Source organism: Anopheles maculipalpis, chromosome 3RL (assembly GCF_943734695.1).
Source record: "Anopheles maculipalpis chromosome 3RL, idAnoMacuDA_375_x, whole genome shotgun sequence".
Classification (NCBI taxonomy): Eukaryota; Metazoa; Arthropoda; class Insecta; order Diptera; family Culicidae; genus Anopheles; species Anopheles maculipalpis.
The window spans coordinates 65174366-65192908 of record NC_064872.1 but is presented as its reverse complement, the minus strand read 5'-3'; the positions used below and the strand labels follow the sequence as shown (position 1 = coordinate 65192908).

The 18543-nt window shown below is 45.1% G+C and overlaps 2 protein-coding genes across 4 annotated transcripts in view; one reads left to right on the top strand and one right to left on the bottom strand.

The window, feature by feature from the left end:
- Positions 1–18543, bottom strand: part of LOC126560898 (uncharacterized) — a 502800-nt gene that overhangs the window by 200359 nt on the left and 283898 nt on the right. The gene's annotated exons all lie outside the window — the stretch shown is intronic.
- Positions 1–18543, top strand: part of LOC126561473 (PR domain zinc finger protein 1) — a 30234-nt gene that overhangs the window by 1245 nt on the left and 10446 nt on the right. For 2 of the 3 annotated variants that reach the window (XM_050217640.1, XM_050217638.1), the window contains exon 2: positions 7389–7425. The gene's annotated coding sequence lies outside the window, so the exon portion shown is untranslated. Of the gene's footprint in view, positions 1–7388; positions 7426–18543 lie in introns of those variants that run through there. The other variant, XM_050217641.1, reaches the window with a different exon arrangement.

The window sequence follows — 18543 nt, the reverse complement described above, 5'->3', positions numbered from 1 at the left end:
CCATCACCTTCTTCCGCCATCAGTGCAGGTTCTACGGTGCAGTTCTAGCGCAACCCGAGAGCACCCTTGGTGGCGGGTGTCGGTAATGAGAGTTAAACACCGGCGTTGAGGAAAGGGTAGCGGACGGGTCTTGGAAGTCTAAAGAATCACTGATGCGCAACGGAGCGCAGGCAGATGCAGTGGCGAGAACATACATACACAGCAGCGTTTTTTTTTTTTAAATGAAACATCCACTCATCACGAGCTGCTGACTCATACGGCACACCATGAGTGTCTCTAGCGTCATCCGATGCTCGAAGCTGCTCTTAATTAAGGATGGTTGATCAATGGTTGGCTCTGTCTATGTTTTAGATTGTACAGCAGTATAAAAAACTATGATTTAGAATGTGTGCATAAAATTATGGTCTACCATTCCAAGTTCTCAACTGTTACATGATGATCCCAGTTAGTGTAGCGATGTTGAGTTCCATTTTCGTTCTCGTTCGGATTTCTACACCCTACCGACGAAGCACGACGTGTGCGAGATTCAAATTATAAGGTACTTGTGTGGTACCCGTACAGTTTGCTCACCCCATGATCATGCCTCTGTGTGTACGTGTGTCTGCTTATGTGTGTGGGTAGGGAAGGTGAGGAAAATCCTTGACAATGACATTAAGTAACCGTTCCGGTGCTGGCCCGTCATCAGCACTGATGATCGTCGTTTCGTGACATTGGTGTAGGCTTCCAACGACGCTGGATGACACGCGCTCATCTCGGCCATTTTTGTCGTGTCCCCATCTCATCGCAATTCGCTCTTTACTGGCAATCGAGATGGCAGGCTGGCGTCATTGTGCTGCCTATTGTATTGGTTTGATCATGGGACTTTTCGCGATTTAGCACGTTCGACTGTTCTTGTCGGGAAAATTGCTAGATGTGGGAGCTTGCAAACATCATGAACTGGAACTGGTTAATAATGACGAAGTTAAAGTTCTTCTTGGAAAAGAAGCGATGCTGTTTTCTATTATAAAACGTGAAAATTCGAAATGCATCTCAAAAGACTCACAACGAATCAAATATGCACCCAGTTGTTGTATGTGGGATGAAGTTTGTCAGGTTGTTGTATCTCTTCTCCTAAAAGCTTCCTCGCAAAAAAACAAAAAAACAAAAACGATACTATCTTTCGCATCAGCAGGGGATAAAAGCAGTGCAGCACATTAACTTTATCTTACCGCACGCTTTATCCCAAGCATTCTGGGTGGCAAACGATCGGCAACTCTGTTGCTGCTAAATAAAACGAACCTCAGTTCATTGAACCTCGGTTGAAATAGGACCTTGCGTGACCTCATCCAGATATTCTTCCCAGCTTTACTTGTCCGTTGCCTGTCACTTTCGTTTGACGTTTGAGTTGTCAAACGATTGACAGGGTAGTATGTTGCGTGGTGTAGGGTGAGAGAGAGAGAGAGGGGAAGAAGCGAAGAAGAGAAGTACCTCATTAGCATTGCAGGGTGTGCGAGGGGCTGCGGATGGCGGTGATCATTACGCGATCATTTCGGGCTGGCATCATCGCCCGTATTGTACTGCTCGTGTTTGATGTTTGTGTGATGTGTTCTGTAAAGAATCGCACTATGGTTTGGTGTTTTGTTGTTTGTTGTGTTAGGCGCTATAATGGGATTATGGAACAGATGTAAAGAACGCTGCTGATGATTTGACATGATAGATAGAATGAACTATAGAATTCGCAAAGCATAGATCACCACAAACCCATCCCTACAAAGGAAGCGATTTTCCTTCACACAAGAATCAACCATGGCACGTAGTCAAAGTCAAGAACCATAAAACAAAATCATTCCTTCTCCCCTGGGTTTCACTACATTTATTCTTATGCGCACTGGGGGTTGCTAAAGCACACTTACAGTTTCTGCTTCGCCATACACACCGGCATATTCTACTGCGCAGAAACGCAGGCCCTTTTTCCATTCTCACTTTCCTTCGGGCGCTCGTTTCGGCCCGAAGAGTTCTTACCGTCCGTGGGCTTTTGCGTGTGTGTATGGGGATGCGAGAATTGCGCAAAGCTCAAGCTCCCTGCTACCCCCATCCCATGGCTTGACACAGGGTACGCGGTCACTGAACTCGGAGGCCGATCGTTTTGCAGAGCGTGTTATTCCAAGCAAGCGAATATGTGAATTTTTATTCTCACTCTCTCTCTCTCTCTCTCTCACACACACACATCTATTTCCACCTCGCCAAATGGGGCGTTTTGTGTGTGTGTATTGCCGGTTCTCGTTCGCTCACCTCATGCTAAAAGGGTGTGTGAAGGAGGCGAGGTAAGAAAAAGGGGTTGGATATGGACGTGGGGATGGAAGGTTCACGCACTCGTTCGTTTCGCTCGTTCTGGATGCGCGTTCTCGGGTGTGTTTGGGCCACGCTAACACAACGTTCTCGTTCTCGGTTCTTTTCGGGCACGGTTCGATGGGTTTTTGTGCACGGACGTACCCGACAAGGGTACGCGATTTTGCAACACGTAGTCTTTGCAGGCTCTAGAACTGATTTCGATTTCGTTACCTTTTTACTTTCATACGCACCGCGGAAAAAAGGAAGGTTCATAATGATTTAATTGTGCGCTTCATTCTTCGGTTAGGTGGCTGGGGGCGCCCGCGCATGTGTGTGGGGGATGAAGCGAGCAGGTGAAGATGGTTAAGCTGGCTTAAAGGAAGCCTTATTAAAGCTTTGCCGAGATGGTGGTGTTTTTCTGTTTTTCTTTTTTTCCCCCCCGTCTCACTTCACTATCCGGATCGGAAGGAAGAAGCGCCAAGAACAGGAGAATGGCATAGAACAACAGCCCCCTAGGAGATTCCTAGCAGATCTGCGCTAGCGCTATGAATATACATGATTTATACCATCCTGCCGGAGGGTGTTCTGTACCACCACCAGCGCCGGTAGAAGACGGTGGACGGTGGGGTTCGCACGTTTGCTCGCAAAATCCTGTTCCCCAGTTGCCACAATTACATGAACACAATGTTCTAGCTCAGCTCGGTAAAGCAATGCTGCTTCCACCTCTTCATGATCACTATTCACACTTCTCTTGCTTCGCCGATAAATAGATTCAAGCGAGTGATATTGAACCCGGGCCAACCCGTGGAGATCACATTAATGCACGAAATTATTCGCTTCGGTGCGGTCACCGTTCGATTAACTTTTATTTGACGATTTGCCCATTTCAATCGTAAAGATGCGCTGATGCGCTGAAGATCGGGGATCTCCCTCGTTCTTCGTTTCTTTCGGCTGGGTATTGTACGCGGCCATGCTTCAGTGGAGATAAATTAGCAGTGCAAGCAGTAGCAAAACAAGTGGTTACTTCAGAAGCACATCAAGAATGCGCTTCCCATTGCACGAAGCGGGAAGAGTTCATTTGCCCTCCCGGGTGTTTGAAGGAGATTTTTCCAAGCCTCCACTGGTGGAGCCTCCAGTTCTATCTTTTTACCACCGGCACACCATAAATGCAAAACACTTCTAGTGGCTCGTCTGTTGCTTCGTCTTGTTCTGGGTGGGTTTTTTATTGCTCTTTTTTTATTACCTCCACTGCAACAGCAGCTTGCAGCGGATGGATTGCATAAAATCATAAGCGAAGCATACCAAGACCCGCAACCTCGGTAGCATATCGGGCCGGAGGCATCTCGCGTGTGTATCTCGCGACCCGATTGGGCTAGCTAAAGGAGCTGTCTAGGGCTGTAAAAAGGAGGAAACAGGGAGGATGAAGCAAAGTCACAGGCAACAGCAAAAACTGCTGCGGAAAAGCAATGAAAAGGAAGCAACAATTATTAGTAAGGGAAGCGAAAGCTCTGCCAAAGCGATCTAGCGTGGTAGTAGAAATAGATGATCAGAAGATGCCAGTTTGCCTTTTTTTTCCATCTATTTCTATTGCTTTGCGAGTTGTGCGGAAAAAGCGGAGGAAGTTAGGTATGGGGAGAAGGGGAAACTAAGAAGAACGGAAAAAAGCAAAGACGGCAGCATTCAACCGGATAGAACCTAGAGTTTAACGAACCCCCGCCGGCGTTGATCGGCGGAATGGAAAATGAAAAGAAAATTTATTAAAGGGCATTGATTTTTGAAGCTGCACAGCAAATCCCCTTTTTCGGCTGGACACGTTTGTGGCGTATTGCGTTCGGTTTTTTTGACGCAAAAATGACGCACGATCCATCATGCATGTGTCAGCGTCACGTCAAAGGAAAAAAAGGTTTCGCTGGCCGTTTGTTGCTTGCAAATTCCAGCATTTCTTTAAAAAAAACAAATCTTTAAGTGATTCTTGGCACCAAATGATCTTTCTGCATCGTTCCACCGTGATGAAGAAGGAGGAAGTTGAGGTGAAAAACCATTAAATACACCAAACACCATTCCCGTCGTCCATTAGCACTTCCTGTGAAATGGAGAGCTTAACATTGTGCGATTGTGTTTGTGTGTAGTTTTGTTCTCGTTCCGTTTTTTTTGGTGATGTGATTGTTGATAAGAAGTGGAGAAAGAATTCGTTCTTTTGAAAGCCAAAACAAAAATCCCTTGTTGTTTTTGGAACTCCGAAAGTGTTCATTTTTCTTGCCCCAAACGTACGCACACCAAGGAAGCTAATGAGAAATCATAAAAGCAGCATACGAGTGGTGTTAAATTTTTGGCCCAAAAGACAGAGCTGGCCAAAAGTGACGAAATGCACCTAAAGAAGACGCAACTCCCCATGATGTTGCCTCTTTGAACTCCAAAAACACACGAAATGGAGGAAGACAACAAAAAAAAGGCAAGCAAATGACCTCGCAGGCCCATGCGAGTGTTTTCAATTTCGTTCGAAAGCAAGCACACTTCCCCCGGAAAGCTCCCACCACCTCAACTAACAACCCAACCCCTAGCCCAACCGTGAAAAGAACGCACTCGCACAGTTCGCAAGGGTTCAATGATCTTTCGGTCGATGTTCGGTCAACTTCCCACCGAGCCTCCTTGCCTGGACGGTTGCGGTGGGCAGCGTAAACGAGTGCGGTGGCTGCGCAGGGGGAGAGGAAGTACAGAACACACACACACACGAACACACATGGCACACATGGGAGAGAAGATGGGAGGCCTATCAAGCAGCACCGTGAAAACCGTGTGCGAGTTCTGACTCTCTGTTTCCTACCACGCCGAACGCGTGTGGAGCGATTTGGCAAAAAGCGCGCGGTTTAAAGTCGCGCCCCAAAGCACACGACCGGCAATGAGTGCGAGAGAGCATGAAGAACGTGTGCGAGAGAGTGAGAGCGGCTGTCAGAAAAGGGGGAAACGATGATGGTTTTGGTCTGTGTGCGTAGCAATGGTGGAGGAAAATAGGCCTGCGGATGCGAACGAGCAGCAAAGCGGACAGAGAAGAGCGAGCTTTCGCTCGGTAAAAGCGTCCGCTCGCTCGCACATCGGAAAGCTTTCGTGAGATTGGAAAACGACACCGATGCACCAGTACAACCCCTCCTTCATTTGCATACCGTTATGTTGTGCCTGTTTATGGGTTGTGAATGGGAGGCAAAAGAGAAAGAGATTGTGTGGCTGTGTGTGCTGGTTTTGTGTGTCGATTTTATTCATTGCTTTTCCCATTTCTGTGCATTGCACGTGCCCCTTGTCGGTGAACTATTGCACCAAAGAAGGGAATGCTATAAAAGTATCAGAGGGTGCATTATTAGGATTTTCTTTTTTATAGCTAGAATTGCTAAGCATGTGTGTGAGGTTAATTTTCAAATATGTTTTGTGAGCAGTGAAATCAAAGGTTTTTAAATTATTTTGTGTGAAGTGTGTTTTGCAATATATATTCTTTAAAAAAACCATTTTTCAAGGATACGCTACGTTTTATAGCACTTTTTGCTGTAATTTCTTCTGTGAGCCCTTAAACTTTTTGTTATGAATTTATTTTTCAAAGCACTTTCTAGGCAGCAACAAAGCAAGAACCAAACCATATCGAACCGATTCTTGATGCTTGATTTGTCATGGAAATCTTCACCCTTTCCAGCTTCAGAAGCCGACGAGAAAGGTACGCTCGGCCACAGTACGGGACTTCTGCCGCTTGTGACCCGCTACGGTACCGTACGCTTCCGGCCACCACCGGCAGCAGATAAGCGGCCAGCAATAAAACCATCACCTGGGCTGGGCTTGCTGGCTGCAAGATTTTACGACCCTGGAACGATCGGTAGCTGCGGGGAAAGTTTCCCAGTCCACGAGCGGCGAAGAAAGTAGAATGAAGCGGAGAACGAGAAGAATCTTTCTCTGCTTGTGCTTAAGGGATGGCCCCCTTCTGCTGCAAGAACCTGAACGAGCTGTGTTGTTTTTGTTGAGTTTCTTCTTCCATCTCTTCGCCAATGCGCCTACCTGCGCCAGTGAAAGATGTGTCCCGTTAGACCGATAGGTCGGACACAAAGCTATCCACTGCTAAGGGGTCTAGGGTTCTTTTTTTTATGCTCAGTTTTTTTTAAATCACTCGCTACAGGTAGATGGAAACTCGGGATCGGTAGAAGATCGTTAGATTGTACTTTATGTAAATCATGAAAGCAAGGCACACACAAACACCACGAAAAAACCGTTCAAGAATTGTAGGGAAAAGAAATTCTTGAGATTTTTCGCCTACAGTGTGTGTTAGAAGTAGTAAAAAAGTGTGCAAATTATGTTTGTCTTGTGTTTGTGTGTTTTTTGTGTTGTTGCTAATTTAATGGTTTGCTGCCACGTTTTTCTCCGGTAGAATGGCAAAGCAATGAAACAATTAAGGGTGCATAATTTATGTTGTCTTTTCGGCTTTCCGCATTCCAGTATTATGGGTTTGGAAAAATTGTGACTTTATGATGTTTGAAACATCGCTTCAATATGTGTAATTGTGTGGCGAAAATGTTGGCTTGAGGATAACCTCGATGTGAATTATAAAAATGCCTTTTTGGAAAATAGAATCCTTGTAAAAATGATGTAAAAATGCTCTTAAAGATATGTGTTTCATCTTACTAAAATAAGCTCTTACTTGATTTTAGACTGGTTACGAAGATGTTATCCTCCTTTGTACATTTACACTTTGTTTAAATGTTCGTTTGTAAAGCATCAATTTATTGTTATATGAAATACAAAGTGCTTTTGTTGTGCTCAGGTTTTAAATGGATTATTCAACCTGTTTTTATTTCTTCAATATAGATCACTGGTTCAATCTTATTCTTTTTAATTCTAATACTTGTTTTTGCCAACAAATTCAGCATTTATTTTATTTTTATTACTTCCACGACTTTTTTTAAGTGTCTTCTCGGATATCAAAAGAGTTCTTCTATTTTTCATTGTTTTAATGCTTTTTATGGTTTTTGTTTTAATTGTTTTAATATGAAGTACTTTTTCCAATTACAGTTGATTAACAAAGAACATTTTCTCTTTATTTTCAGATACTCTAACTAACCCTTATGGAAATTAAATACTAAGGTAAGTTTAAACATCAAAACACCAAAGCTCATCCCTTATTCCAATCGGTTCGTACGAATCGGTCAGAAGAACTTCTCGTACATTCGCAAGTCACTGACCTTCTACGCTCGGCCAAGCAAGACCCTGATTGTGTCGATGACCGTAACCTACCCCAAACACGGCTCGAAACCATCCAGCCCCATCTAGGCCTGTAAGCAACCGGCCAAACTTCCAATTGGACCTACCCCAACACGCAGGTCCTGCACAATCCTAGCATCCCCGTGAAGCGGTACCGATTATTATTATTTACCCGGAATAAACAAACGCCAACCAAACTGTGCTTCTTTCTCCTCCCCATCCACCAGGTCCTAAGATTGCTCTAGGGAAAACTAATTTTCCGAATAAGTGAAACATTGGGTGAAGTGCAATGCAAACACCACTAGACATTGGATTGGGACATTGGGTCTTATCCTGCCGGAGGTCATAGAACTACGCTACGGAGGAGCCTCACTTTTCACTCTCGCTAGCAAAAAAAAAAAGGAAAACCTTTAACGCTTGCCAGTGTCAACAACCTTTAAGCTTGCGCTAGTAGAAAGGAATTCTCGATGAAGCATAACGGGGGCTGGCTCCGGGGGAGGGTGTGAGGTTTGAGAAGCGAAAGATATTTTTCTAAAACAATTTCCAACCACCCCAAACGGGTCCATTTCTAACACGTCCCGGTTTGTGTGTTGTTCTACCGCACGGGATACTAACCCAAGTGTCAAGTTGCAGTTACGAACAGCATTCGACGAACTCTTTCCGCTCCTTTTTTGCATCCTTATGACTTCAATGCTCAACACCGACCAGAATGCCGTATGGTTGCGTTGTGTTTGCCATTTCATCTCCGCAGCACTTAATCACCCCGTACACTCGATTGGGGGAGGGTGCGAGTTTTTGTTTTCCATGCGACGTAAAGCGTTGGAATGGAAACAAAAAAGAACCCCCCCCCCCCTCCGGGGAAGAACGCAGCTCTGAAGGGATGGGGAGTAAAAATTGCAAAATAACAAAAAAAGGAACCATGGTTCATTAACCCCCTGGCCGTGACGGTTGTCAAGGGGTGGGTTTGGTATGCTTTCCTGCAACTGCAGCAGAAGGGTTGAAACTGCAGTTGCAACGGCCGTTTGGTTCAGAGATTCAGTTTCACTTTTTATCGGGGAAGGAAAATTGCACGGGGTAGAACATTCAGGATTCTCCTCACAATGCTGAATTCTTTGTGGCCTTTGAAGTGTTTCGTTTGATTGATGACGAACACTGGGAACGATATTTGATATAAGCAGGTTGTTTTTCCTCTCAATTTTCGTTGGTGCTTGAAATAGAAATACAACTTTTTTGTGGGTTTAATATAATTCCTTTTATTGTGTTGATTTTACCCAACAAAAAAAAAAACTGGCATTCTGTGTGCTATTACCCTTTCCAGCTTACTTCCTGTTGCGTTCTTTCTCTCGCTATCCATCCTGCCCTCTCGCTTGTTTCGCATGGTGAACAGTTTTGCGCTTCACCGAGGTCAGTGTTCTCTGTTCCAGCAAGAATCACTAACAAAGTCATGGTAGCCGCCAGTAATTGGTACCGAATACTGCTTCAGGTAGTTTCGCTTTCCCGATCCCCGTGCCCTCTCCCAGTGTTCCGGTATCTGCCACATAGTAAAGGGAAGAGAACCGATAGGGGTAAAGCATCACCAACCGCCCGCGTGTAGTAAAATTTGCGGCAACTATGGCGACGGACAAACCAATCGATAATGCCCAGACGCGTTTTTCCTCGTGCGCCCGGTGAAGTGCATCCTTTCCTGGCTTTCCCTATCCCTAGAGGGAAAAGTTTTCCCTTTTGTTCAGGAAAACACTAGAGTCCGAAACGGGGCGAGTACCGGAGAGAGAGAGAGAGAAAGAGAGCGAAAGAGAAAGAAGTGGTTAGAGCAAAGGCCTAGTCTTTTTAGTATACAATGAAAAGAAGTTTTAAAAAACCGCACTCTACCTCACGACATAAAGCTGCAGGAATGGAATTGGAAACCCCCAGACAGGCCGTCGTCATTCATTTGCTTTTTGCTGGGTTTGTTTTGGTAGTGTGGTATACGAGTGAGTGAAATGGTGGGAAAACAAACAGCCGTACCGTGTCGTGTACGCAAAACGGTAGTTTTTCGTGGAAATGGGCAAGCCTTTCGGGCCCCCTCGGTACTGACCTCACCAAAGTGGAATGCTTTCCGGGTGCCGCATCCAGCAGGATAAAGCTGGGTAAAGCTAGAATAAAAACACAAGACTTGCTTTGAACGGCGATTAAAGTGGGTAGGTATTTGGGGGGCGAGTGGGGTTAGAAGGGAGTATGGTCATAAATAAATGTTGCCCATGTCCCATTGCCCTCCTCATCCCGTCCCGTCTCACTGTCCTGCGTACAGACTGGCGAGACAGGTCGTCTCGGATACGGAAGTCTCGATTGGCGAGACGATGGTTCATCGACCGACCTACTCAACCCATCCAATGCTGGCGTCGTCATCATCGTCACCTTTGCCATCCACCATGCTTTAGTTACCCGACCTGTTATCATGCTCACTAGCATCACCCATTCACCACCAACACCCGGGCTGGCTGTAATGTAAAATGCATGTGCATCTCCAGTGTTGCATTCAGCGTTGTTAAGGCGAGGTTAAAGAATGGTTAAAAATTCTGAATCTTTCGTTCCCCTCCCCCTTTTTTCTGTCCCCAACCCATCCCCAGAGGTGTTCCGCCTAGTGGATGGAAAGTTCCGCACCAAAACCATCTGTGTCTGGCTGACGTTGTCTTTTGCTTTTCGCTACCTTTTTTTTCCCATTCATGTCTCACCACTGCATCAGGTGCATTCGAATTTCGTTGTAATGCAGAAACCGCTTCGGGTGGTTTTCGGGTGGCTGGAAGTAGAAAAGAGAAGCGGAAACAGGCTTGGACTTTTGCACACACGAGCAGCAAAGAGATTCTTTCCGACCCGACCCGGAAAGTAGTGGGAAATGGTGAGGAACAGTGGGTTTCCCTCCTTGGTTTTTATGGTACGATTGAATGGGCAAAACGTAAAATTAGGTAGAAGTGTTGGAGTGTTACAAACAGTATGTTACAAGGAAAAAGGTTCCCCATCTTGAAGGAACAAGGAAGCGGAATGGTGTCTTGGAGTGACTTTTTCGGGTAGGACTTGTAGAGTTGCAGACGACTAAGCGTTGACGGGAACGACGTTTTATTGCTAGCGAGATATGAATAAGAAAAGTACTTCCAAGGACTAAAGCCGAGATTAAGTTCTTTTAACTTGCTTGAGCCTAAGACCAAATTTTCGCAAAGAATACATCAACAAAAATATTGGTGAAAATAGTCGAATGTGTCGAAAAAGCTCAACCTGAAGTAATACATGCTTGGAACTTCATATTCCAACCAACGACGGAACTGATACTCAATCTCTTCCTCGATAATCGATTAGTAATTGGCTTTTGTGTTGCCATGGGTGGCCCCTCCACCATAGCTACGGTGTTTATTTATGTTTCATTATTAAATTGTCCTTAATGAACGTGTCTGGCTTCGCAATTGCAATCGACACCATGGTTGTGTCTGGACCAGCAGACGGGGTTTGTTTATCCGCTCCTACCGAATGTTCGCCCTCCAGTGTCTGGAAACTCTCGAAGTTAACGCTTCCTGCCGAGAGAGTTGTGATTGCTGGAGCTTTTTTTGGTGCGTGGACAATCACAACCGATAAATACTGTAGCCTAAATGGAAGCAATTGCTTTGTTCAACAATTTTGATCTGTTACAAATAAAGTATTAGATCAACCTCACTAAGAATGTGTTCAATAGACAGAATGAAAACCGCACACTCGTGCAGAACTAGCAACGGTTCGGCACCGAGGCCACACAAACACCCCGACCTAGGACAACATCATTCCGCTTGCGCAGATCGAAAAGGAAAACGTCAGTCCCTGTGCTGCGATGGTGGTGCTTCCGCCCGGAACGAGCAGAATAAAAGGTTGGGGGGGGGGGGGGGGGAATGAGGGGTTCGCGGTGGCCGGTCCCGATCCCAGACGGTACTGCTCGAGTGCGGTTTGGAACGCTTCAAGGGGTAAAATAATGGCATAAACGATGCTACGACTTGCAAAAAAAAAAAAAAAAAAAAACAAAGGGGAAAAGAAAAACACCCAATTTGCCAGATACCAGAGTTCTGTGCGTGTGCGAGATCTACAGAAAAAAGCGATAATTGTTGACGTTTAAGCTAGCAGTGAATCTTCTGCCAGGAGGTGCCATATTTCCTTCAGAATTTTGTCGGAATGTTCCCAAATTTTGAGAGGGATATTGCATTTGCTCTTAAGGGGATGTGTTCTAGGAAAGGAAAGCGTTCTAATTTGCCGTGGACACAGCACACACATACACAAAAGCTCGTTCTTTCTCTGTACATCTCGCGTTTTCAATGGGGTCATGCGCATTCAATGTTTGGAGTTGGCAAAAAAAAAAAACTGCCGACAGCCTTACTGCGTCATTTGCGTCATTCAGGCGGTAGGACAAGTCCTCTAGGCCTGTCTCTTGAAATGTCAAAAGGAATAAAAAGGACACAAAGCATAATGCCATCCCAAAAAATCATTTACATGGAAAATGGCGACCTGTCAATTGCATGGCCCCCAGCCCCCAGGTGGCTGTGGACTTTACCAAACCCAGGCAAGGTTGAGACAAGATGCGGGTGAGAATTGAGCGGTAAGTGGAGACAGACGGCTAGACATGCAGGAACCAGCCAGTGAAGAAGTGAAAGAAATATCCCTCCCAACCCTCCGACGGTTAGCGACTAATTTGCCGCCCGAGAAGCAGCAGTCGAGTCTTGTGTTTTCCGTACGTTTCCCCTTTCTCTTACCTTCCAATGCTTCCCCATCTTCATAAAGGGACGCCCTTTATGCTCCCTTGCACATGTTGGGATAGGTCCGGAACACACCTCTGGACTGGGAACACGTCTGGTGTGTTTGTTTTTCCGTCTTTTTTGTTGTTGTTGCTGTTTCCCGCTCACTGCACACGACACAAACACACACACACACACATGCAGACAGACCGCCCGAAGGTTTTCTGTGTGTTTTTCCTGCAGCGAGGAGGTAGCTTTTGCGAAAAATGCACACACATACACACAATCACATACATATTGCATCGTTTTGCTCAGGGCATGGAAGGTGGAGCAGAGGCGGGAAGGTGTTGGGATAGGGCAAAGAACAAGGGGGGGGGGGGGGGGACAGCACAGGAGGGTTTTGTAATGCATTTTTTAACGCTCACGCTCGTTTAGGGAATTCGGCGAGGCTATGGTGGTTCGGTTCGTTTGCTGGATGAAATGTACGAAATTGCTTTCGAACACAGCTCCCGGGCCTGTTCCGGCCGTTTACTGGTGGTTGTAATTGCAATTTCTATGCAATTAAATATTGAGCTGCCGGTTGATGTGAGCGTCGTCCGGTGTTGTGAAGCGGTTTTTACAACATTCTACATTGTGATTTAAAATAAAGAGAGAAGTTTTAAAATTGGATTTTTTAAATGATAGAAAACAAACAAAAACTAATAGAAAAGTAGCAAAATGCAAAAAAAAACATTGGTTAAATTATAATAAAATAAAGACAGAAGCAAGAATCAATTGAATTGAGCAAAATCAAGTAAAAAACAATATGAAAGAAGTGGTAAAAGCTGAAATTTCTCAATTGAAATGCTTGTATGCATCGAAAGCCAGGAAATACTTTGAAAAATGAATATTATAAAAATATTGACCAAAATAATGGCAATTTTCATTATTTTGTACTAAAAAAGACACTTTTTTGTGACATTCAAACAAAAATCCACGCAAGAAAATGTTTTCTCTGTTACAATAAAAAAAAAAAAAAACGATAAAAACAAACAAGAAAAATTCAATCATCCCTCGCAATGAGAAAGAACAAACGACAATCCCTTCTTGCCAAGGACTGCCCCAACACAGCCAAAAATTAATACACGCCATCCCGTCACACAAACACGCCACAGTTACAATGCGGAAAATGAAAGTCGCAAGTATCGTCAGGACAGCGGCAAGCGGTGCGGATCGAATCGGCTGTACCGGCTGTGCAGTCGGGCAGTGTAAATGAGAGACGCCGTGGGAAAATGTCACCCCGTAGCTCCCCTTTTGTGCCTCCCTTTCGTTGGCTATGTGTTGTAAAGCCGGAAGAAGGATCCCGAATTCGTTAATCCGGACGGTGAAGGGCCGTGCCGTGGAAAGGGTAAAAAGCATCTGCTTGGCACGGTGTTTTAGGGATGCGCCAGCGCATCGTCGCTCGTCGGTTCGGAAAGCACAGCGCCACGAGCTTTCACCATCATATACCGTGTCGTCATTGGATGTGCTTTCCTAGAAATACAGACACACACAGACCGAGAACGAGGCAGGCGACAAATTGGCAAAGTGGTTTGGGCACGAACCAAAGCCGAAACCCGACCGTTGCTCGTACCGGGGCCTCAACTTTGTATCGTGTGCGGTAGGTTTTGGTTTGGTTTCGCGTTCGCCCTTCAGTCGCCTGCAGAACTTCCGATCCTGATGAAGCGAGGTATACAGCCACACATAGACACGCAACACACACACGCATAGTAAAGGCGGGCGGGCACTGTGGTGGGTGCAGAAATAAAGACGAACAGGGAGACGCTCACGCTCACTCGCTGCAGTTGCCAGTAGAACTGTAAATATTGTTGTCGTAGGTCCGGGTTTTGTGCGGCGTTCCGTTTCTATCGTCGGGCACGGTTTGCAAAATGACCATGAAGAAGTGTGTTTAGTGGACGGGTTTGGTAGTGTGCTTTTTTCGGTTCGGTTGGATACTATTTTTGAGTGTAATGAGAAGCTTTCTAGATAAAAGTAAAGTGATGCTTCTTCGGTGTGAAATGTGCTGTTCTTGTCAAACACCCAATTTTAAATAGTGTCATAATTAAATGCTTGCCCCAAAACAAAATTTATAAAACTGGGGGTTTTGATCCTGTGAGTTGGATGTTTCATTTTCTATTTTTGGTTTTTGGGGACACAACTCCCTCGTGTGTGTGTGTGCGATAAATCGCTTAGTGTTTGAAATAGGAAACCGGAAGCCCTTAGTACGAATAAGAACAGATCGGATCGAATATTAGGGTGTGTGCTTCGTGCTATTTCCGGGACCGGCCGGCTACCTACGCCTTTCCTCACACCGACAGTGCTGAGAGTCCTTCAACCGGCACAGCCAAAGTATTGTAAGTTACACCAGCCCCGTTACACTGTATGTGTTGCGCGAATTGAGCGAGCTGCAGTGAGTTGCATGGTGCAAAGGAAAATTTCTGAAGCTGGGTAAAAGTGAAAACACTGTTTGCACGCATACACACACACTGAATATGGTGCTGGTGTACGTTTGTGTGTGTGTGTATGTGTGTGTACTTGCCTCTGGGAAAAGGATCTGAACGAGTGAGAGTGAACTAGAGAATGGAATGAAAGGAAGTGTTGGCACATGCGAGCAGCAACAGCAGCAGAAAAATCTATCCGAATCAACCAAAACCACCAGCCAAGTACTGTTGGCTATGAAAGCATGTATGTATCACTGTTCTAAACATTCCTCGATCGTTTATGATTTATCGAACTTAATACAGTAAAAGGATAAAATGTTATGTTGAAATCCCAAAGCCACTGTCTCCACTTTCATTACATTGCATTCGTGCTTGGGACGAGCGCCACGAGTGTGGGAAAATCAATAATTTCCATTTAGAGCTCCGACCGCACCATCCGTGCCGTTGTAAAGTGCATCCATGTCCGCGCACCAAGCCCCTCGACGGTGTATATGTGTGTCCGTGTATATACAGCTGCAACGCCAGTAACTTCGCGTACGGTGCAGCTGTATTGGAAGCCAAACACACAGTAATGGAGCAGCATGGTGGTTCACGATAAAAACAAACCATTTAAGGAATCAAGCAACGCGAGAGAACGCACACAGTCTACCACTCTTTTTCTCTCTCTCTCTCTCTCTTTCCTTCTCGTACTCTAATGTTTGTATGTATGCACCGTTGCCATTTACTTCCGGGAATCACAAAATCACATTATGTGTTTTCGCTTTCAGCACGGCGTTACGGTTGTAAATGTCAACCATAGAAAAACGAAAAGGAAGCAGGAAAAGCTTTCTCCTTTATTTCCTCTTTCGAACAGTCGAGAGCTTTTCGTCCTCACTTTCGCATTTGATCATGTGAAAAAAAGTTAGTTTACACACAGATTTACATACATCTTACGGCACAAGAAACGGAATAGTGTAAGCTTTCTAGTAGCAGACAAATGGCAAATGCCAAAGGTTTACACAGCCCTCCTCGTACACATCATCCTTTACCAGCAGTGTACTTGGCTAAACTATCGCCGAGGTATAGCACCAATTAGATGCACATTTTCGTTTGATTAATGTGCGCTGATTAGATTAGTAGCATTCGGTGGCAATTGCTGTGGCAAGCGAATGTTCCAAAGTCCGAATGAGTTGAGATGTTAATTACTGTTTACCTACCTATTGGGATGTTTTGTTTGGTGTAGCGAGAAGATTGTTTTGAACGATGGCAATCGGGTTGGGAATTTTGCTTGAAGATGATTACATTCGATGATTTCATGAAGGTGGAGAAAGAAGAGTAGAATAATTAGGGTTTTCTATATGAATAGCGTTTTTTTTTTTTGCAGTGGAATAAACTCAGAGAGCAAAATAACTTTTATAGCCAAGCTTTCTTTAAAGCATGTTGTATATTTTTACTATAATTTAAAATTTCTTCCCTCCAAAAAATTTTGATACCTTTTTTACGAAATATAAATGAACTTAAATAAAACAAAACAAATCATCCGAGCAAACTTGTCTTTGCATAATGTGCTCCAGATCGATGCATTTATAATCGACACGTGCAGCAAAATTATATAAGGGTAGTACGGCATACTCATTCCCACTACATACGATCGTCTCTCTACTACCCTCAATCGTTCTCGAGAGGAGAATACTGTCGTGCTACAAAAAGCTGAGGGCAAATAAAATAAACTTAAGTCTCTGCTACACTTCAACTGTGCGCACACACGCACACAAAGACCCGAAGGCCACGCGAAACACTCTCCGGTTCGGGTCGAGTTCCAGCCATTTCGATGGGATAAGGGTGCCACGCGCCATTTGCAAGATCGTGCGACGGAAATATCGTTGCGAATCGTTTGGCGAAGGTGTGAGATTGGTGGAGCACGAGAGCTGCAAATGATGCCATTAGCTTACTTACAATTGTTTAGGAATCTTGAAAAAAACAAAACAAAAGTCTCGTTAGCCACAACACACTTCTGTGCTTCGTTTTGAGTCTCTGAAATCAATTAGTATTTTAAAAATACTAATTCAAGCTGGCGTGCTTTGCTAGCAAATATGCATACGAAGGGTTGACTTCGGCTCACAACTCACCAATGCCAAACAAAAACGATATTAATATAGCATAACTGAAGGACAGGCTGTGCGTTACTCGTTGAGTAAAGCCGATTGAGATTTACGGCATTACGAAACCGAATCGCAGAATGGGTCTAATCAGTAGCTTGGCTGCGAATCGCGCACACAGAAATTCAAACCCGCGACGCACACTACCAATCGGTCCGGAAAACAATGACTGGTGCGCGGCTGCGAAAAAAACGATAGAGATGACATTCGACGATCACGTGTAGGTCGACGGAAAACGTGACCACCAGCCTCACTGCTCACCGATTGTCACCAATCAAGCGCTCGTGTCCATCCATTGAGTGACGATCTGTGTGCATGTGTGTGTGTCCATCAATGCACATATTTCCTTATTGTTTGGTCCGATTGTTTACCTCCGGTGCAGTGCGGTTGGTGGCGTCGGTGGCGACAAACTGCAACAACGCCTTCTGATGCAATGGGCTGGGACTGGAGCGAGAAAAATATTTACTTTCGCTTGTTGCGCCCGCCTCGCCGAAGGCCGCTACAGTCGAGTCGTTCAAGTGGTCGTACGCTCGTGCAGGGAGCGATTCACTTCCCACCCGCACTAATCATCTTCCCCCGCATGTTCAACCCTTCCCCGTCTTTCCTGCCTTCCGCAGCAAATCCCGGACATCGATGCAGTGCGGGAGCGCCGCTGATGCCGCTGCCTGCCAGCACTGATAAGAACTGGAACCCGTAGTGCACCATCGCACAAAGGCGAAATATTAGGTAGTTGGGTTGGTACTCATCCACCAAAAAGGGGGAAGAAATGGGGCGCGACGAAGCAGGGCAATAATATTAGAAATGCTCTGCTTGTTGACATTGTGCCGCGTTTGCAAATCAAAAGTGCACGCCATATCAGCCGTCCGGTTGGTGCATCAATTGCCGCTCGGTGGCGAACGGTGCACGCGCCTGCCTAGACTAGCGACCCTATTGTGAGTCTTTTGTTTGTCTTTAAAGGGGGGAAAAAATAGTGCTGTGAGGAGTCCCAATGGGAAAGGACGGCTTGCAAAAAGTGAAACCGAACTAGTAAATTTCCGTGCCACTCGAGCAGATCATGCTAGTGAGTGTTTGGAGGGCAAACGCATATTACTTCAGCCTGAGTGTTTCCACTCATCACGCTCATTTTGATAACCGCATTATACCGGGAAACCCTCATCCGGTGTCCCGTGGCATTAGTGACGGCAGCTAGTAGTATGTGTTTATATTTTCAGTGCAGAAAAAAAAAATAGCGTAATAATGGGGACAATACCGGGAATGAGTGGGTTGTGTTCGAGCAAAGCTAAGTCACTCACCTCCGGGCACTCACGATCCAGACCGATATTGTGCTCGACAGCAAAGACGATCAGTTGCGTTACGGTAGCGAAGATCGTTAGTTGGAGCTGATTGTACGTTCGTTAGCATATTGAATGTATTTTAGTGCTTTTGGGGGAAAAAAATCCACTTTACAGAAAGAAGTTTTTATTATATTCGTGCGGTCTAGTAATAGTTGGATACAAAAATGAGTACCCAACTTGTAGTGACTATTTTTAAAGTGTTTCCCTACTGATGCGATGTCTCGCAGGGTAAAATATTCACGCTCAGTGGACGATAGTGTGTTGAGAAGGTGAAACATAAAAGCGTTTTAAAGCGAATTATAAAAAAGCGATACAGCAAGTGTACGACAGTGAAAGTAGGTGCATC